Consider the following 5,595-nt stretch of genomic DNA (forward strand, 5'->3'; position numbering starts at 1 on the left):
TTGGGAATAAGCCAAGTAATTGGGAGATGGTATTGGTACAAGCTGAATTTGCATATAACAATTATGTGAATATGAGTATAGGGAAGACACCTTTTGAGATTGTAACTGGAATGCATCCTAGAGGTATATCAGATTTGAGAGATGTTGTTGGTGAAGGAAAGAAAAACACTGTAGGAGAAGAATTTTCTAATTTTATGGAGTCTTTGCATAAGGAAGTGAAATTGAAGTTGGAACAAAGTAATCAGAAGTATAAGGAGAATGCTGATCAATCTAGAAGACACTAGGATTTTCAAGTTGGTGATGAGGTGATGGTTCATTTAAAGAAAGGAAGATCCCTAGTTGGAACATACAGTAAGCTAAAGATGAAGAAATTTAGACCTTGTAAGATCTTGAAGAAGTTTGATAGTGGTAATGCTTATGAAGTTGAGTTACTTGATGACATGGATATATCTCCTATATTCAATATCGTTGATTTGTATAAGTATCATGAGTTAGAGGATGAAGTTGTTGTATCAAAAGATTATCTTAAGAAGCAAATTGAAGAAGTTGAACAACTATTGGATCAAAGAGTTGGCAAGAGCACAAGAGAAAAATATTACTATGAATATTTGGTGAAGTGGAAGAATAGGCCTATTGAAGATGCTTCATGGATTTCTCAATCTAGGTTGGATTCAACTCAAATTGTGACCTCTCAATGATTCAAAAGAATCACTTCTTTCAACCCTAGTTGTCTAATGTAGGAGCATCCTGGGTTGCCTTATTATCCTACTCATTTTTGTTCATTTTGCATGTTGGAGCTGAGTTACTATAGTACTCAATAGGAGCCAAGTTACTGTAGCATTGAATGGGAGCCGATTTACTGTAGCACTCAATGGGAGCTGAGTTTCTGTATCACTCAATGAGAGATGAGTTACTGTAGCACTCAATGGTGGTCAAGTTACTATAGCCCTTAATGGGAGCTGAGTTACAGTGGCACTCAATGGGAGCCAAGTTACTATAGCACTTCCTTCATGTGCTGAGTTACCCAGTGTATGTCGAGTGACAGTATTTGGACATGAATTTTGTGAGCTGACTTGTGGGATTTATTTTCGATCATGACATATATGTTAAGATATTTTCTTGGGATGTGTCCAGATCATTGTTGGGTCAGCCCTCCTCTTATGTAATATTCTAGAATAATTTGTAAGCCATTTTGGCAAGTATATAGAGTGTTTAGGCTTAGAGTTAGGCAAGTTTTTGGCGGAGTAGATTGGAGAGCAGAACTAAAAGTGTGAATTTGCAGTTGGATCTTTGAATATGAATATATTTGTAATTGGCCATAACCTAGAAGGCCTTACAACTGGGCATGTATGTTGAATATTTGAAGAATCAATAGAAGTATTTCATTCTTCTTCCTCCTTTGGTTGCTATTCCTTGTGCTTGCTTCCATTGTGTTAACTCTTGCAGGGTGGTTTGGATAGCTGGGTGAGCCTTGGCCCTAGTTATTCATTCTTTTCTTGCATCATATGTGGTCAAATGCATGAAGACCTCACAAGGTGGTAGAAAGATAAAAGAGTATTGGTCCACGTAGTGCTTTCTGATTGAAAAACTTTGTTGACATGTTGACCTTGCTAACTCGTGAGCTAGAAATAGGGAGAAAAAATGATTTCTTGCATGATTTGATCTTCATGATTGATTCCAACCACTTTCCAATGAATGCCATGCCTAGTGAATGAAGTAAAACACTCCACCATCTCTGGTTTTATCCATCTACTTGGCCAGAGTGATTTAATAGCACTATTTTTTCTTCTCAAGGCTCTATTTTGGGAAAATATTGGATTTCCTTGTATTTGAATTGGTGCCAAGATCAGATTTTCTCCAGATCTGCATGATTGTTCTTTGCATTCTTAAATGGTAGTGGTTGAGTTTGTTTTAGGATAAAAAATATCTCAATTATGCTTGAGCTATAAAGGTAGTTTTTGTCAATTTTGTTAAGGTCAACTTTTCTTTATTTTCTTGATATTACTCTACAAATTCACTGTAAATTCCCTTTTCCTCTGAACCTATATGGCATTCTACTTTATCTCTTCAAAAATTGATGCATTGTGCAAAGAGCTCTTCACCTCTCATTAGTGTATTGTGGATCTCTAAAATCTTGCATGACTATATTTATTTTTGGCCTATAAATGATATATAAGTGAATTATCTTCTTCCTTGTGTCATTTATTTGGGTTTCTAATCTATATGTGATTGTTAGATTAAAACAAGTTTGGATGTGTATATCTTTTGGTGTCGTGATGGTTCAAGTGTGCATGTATGGGTAGAGATTGATTTTAACACTCTATTTTGGTGCACCACCCCCTTAGATTAGAGTGGGTAGATTTTATTTCTATGAATTCCTTCTCCCTTTTAGTTTCCAAGTGTAGTTAGGTGCATCTTGGTAGTAAAGGAAGCCGGCCTTCTCTAGAGACTCAACCTCACAATTCAAGTCCCACAACTTGGAGGTTGTTTCCATGTTTCACAAGGTTCTCCTTAGGTAAAAACTTTGGAGAAGGGTGCAAACTTTTGTGACAATAGTAATGTTGCACCTAGATGGATGTGCAACATGTAAAGATTCCAATGGGATATACTTGATGAGCTGTATTGTAACATTGTGATAATATTTGATGTAATTATTTAATATTGGGGTAAAAGAACTAAATATCCAATATTAAATGTGGGGTCAATGGGTTAGGTAGCATATGGTTTTAGCACATAGTTTATGTAATGTCACTTGATGGTTTTGTGGGAAAAACTACTATATAAGAAGCCACAAGGGTAGTTGTAGAGATAAGAGAAAAATGAAAAAAGACAAAAAGGAAAAAATGAAAGAGTTAAGCAAGACAAGGCTTGATAAGTTAGCCAAGGGAGCATTTCTGAAGGTTGGAAGCATGACATGAGATGTATGGATTCATGCTTGTTCACATGGATATCTTGGTTGTGGCAATAGCTTTGAAAACTTCCATGGTTGTATTATAAAGACATTTTTGTTGAATAATACATGGTGATGGATGCTTTTGGAGGCTAGATTTTTTTCCCTCAATGAGGCTTTCCTAAAGTATATCTTGTGTCACATTTTTGTAGGTATGTTTTCTATTCTCTTCCATGTGGATTTCAATTACATATTTATTTCAAATCTATTATGGGTTATGTAGAAATGGTTACATTCTTTGTTGCAAGTTTCCCTACAAGTGGTATTAGAGCCAACTTTTGTTGTTGTAATCTTATATTGAATCTATGGGAATGCATGAAAGGATAAAAGAAAGGGCATGATATATGGATTTTGTAGGTTGTTTATTATAGATATGATGGTTTTAGGTTTTCTATTATGATGGGATGTTGACATATTTTGGTGAAAATGGTCTTTTGGATATTTCATCTAAATAAGGGTTTTAAGGGGGAGTTTTGACTTCCTAGGTAGAAATAGTCATTATACCCTTCCAAGTGAGCTCCTTCCTTGCACCTACAAGCAAAAAACAAGAAAACTCAAGTTAGATAAGCATGTTCATGTCGGGTTCACCAAAATGTAGCACCTAGAAAATGAGTTAAATGCATAACATACTATGAGAAATCAAAAAACTCAATCAACATACGTTAACACCCACTAGTCTACCATGAAAGCCAAACTAATCAAAAGAAGCAAACACAAGGTTAGAAACCCCCTCTTTCATTTTTAGCTCCCATGTCCTTCTTTCTTCTCTAAATGATTTAGCTCCAAAGTTGCCTATAGTGCAGACAAAATTGAAGCAAAATTCTATGATATGGATGATGCCATGAGAATACTTGAAGTGTGATTTTAGTGTGAGACCAAGAATGCAAAATGCAAAGAGACTAGGGACTCAAAGACTCCAGAATTAGGACCTCCAAGACTTAAGAGTTAGGGCCTTCAAGACTCAAGAGTTAGGACCTTCAAGGACTAAGTACTTAAGGAGCGGAAATGAGAGAAAGAGTGTCCATTTTATAATCAACACTCAAGGTAAGAGCATTGGATTTGTCACCCTTAAATATGTGATGTGGCAAGAGATTCCTTTGAGAATCCATGACACATATGAAAAAAATGCCAAATGTAAGATTCTATGATGCATGGAAGTCAAACTTGGCTAAAAGTGGAAGAGAATATATGACGCATCATAAGACACCTCAAGCCCACTTAAGCCAAGAATCTATAACAAATAAGCCAAATAGGGACATGCGTAAGGAATAAGAATATTTGATTATGACATATCTTATCCAAGTGTCAAAGGAGAATCCACAAGGCGTCATATCCAAGTGTCACTATGATGCAATATTTTATGGAATATTTGAATTAAAAATCCTTTTATTCCACAAAATAAGAATTAGTAGAAAATGGAATTAATGATAGAAAATGGAACTTAGGAAATTAAGGATTTCCATGGTTTGCAAACAATGAATCAATTAACCAATAAAATTAATTAATTGAGGATGATAATTAGAAAGAATAATAGGATTAAATTATGGGTTATTTAATCCTATAAAGAAAATTAGTAGATGATTGGCCAAAATGATTAAATAAATGCAACCGTATCCTTTGATGAAAATGTGATGATGATAGTGGAAATTGACTAGGATGGTGATAGGTAGACCAAATCCATGGTCAAATTGATTGATTGATATTGATAACATGCCAAGGACACATGACATGAATTGATTGATATGTAAGATTTAATTGACATTGTAAATGCTACAGGATCGAAATTGATCGAAAAAGTTGATCATGATAACATCGACGAACATTGTCAATATTATTAAAATGGTTGATAATGCCATGATACAACATTGAAAGCCTCAAAAATGTCAAATATTAGATGACATGAATGATAATTTGACCTAGCACTGAGAGCCGTGACAATACTTAGGTTAGATTGATAAGATTGATAGGTTGGTAGGTTTCCAATGCACTGAAAGCTACAACAATACCTAGGATTGGATAAATGATGATTTTTTTGGGATGTTTGATATGTTCTAAGTTGATTAGGACTGATTTTGAGTTGATTTGGGGTGATTTTGAGCAATTTTGAGTTGATTTGGGGTGATTTCAAGTCGGTATGAAATGGTTTTGAAATGATATAAAATTGATGTGAAGAAGGATACAAATGATAAAGTATAATCAATTTGACCAAAAGATCAAAGTTAGTAGAATCAGAAAATGGGACAAATTAGTATGAAGAAGTGATGAAACCATAGATGTGAACCATTTTTGAGCATCTACATTTTGCCCCTCTTTGATATAATGTGATTTAGAGTGTTGTGTCAAACAATAACTGATGAGAAAGCCACAACATGCCCTAGTAGGGATGATATATATGGGCGCCCCCTTGATAAATTGACTAATATAAGCATATGATAATTTAATTTGTCAACAATAAGAAGACAAAACCATAGCAATTGACGGGTCAAAAATTAGAGTTAAAATCTGAAAGTGATGAGGCCCAGAGTGTAGAACAGGATCAACTAGGAGCTTGAGAGTGATTGCATGGATTAACAATCAAGAATGACAAAAAATTATGAAAATGATAGTTCATTTTTTTCACAATGAATATATGAATCCAACACAAT

The sequence above is a fragment of the Cupressus sempervirens genome, chromosome 8 (assembly GCF_028749045.1).
Source record: "Cupressus sempervirens isolate cs-2001-9-10 chromosome 8, ASM2874904v1, whole genome shotgun sequence".
In the NCBI taxonomy this organism is placed as follows: Eukaryota; Viridiplantae; Streptophyta; class Pinopsida; order Cupressales; family Cupressaceae; genus Cupressus; species Cupressus sempervirens.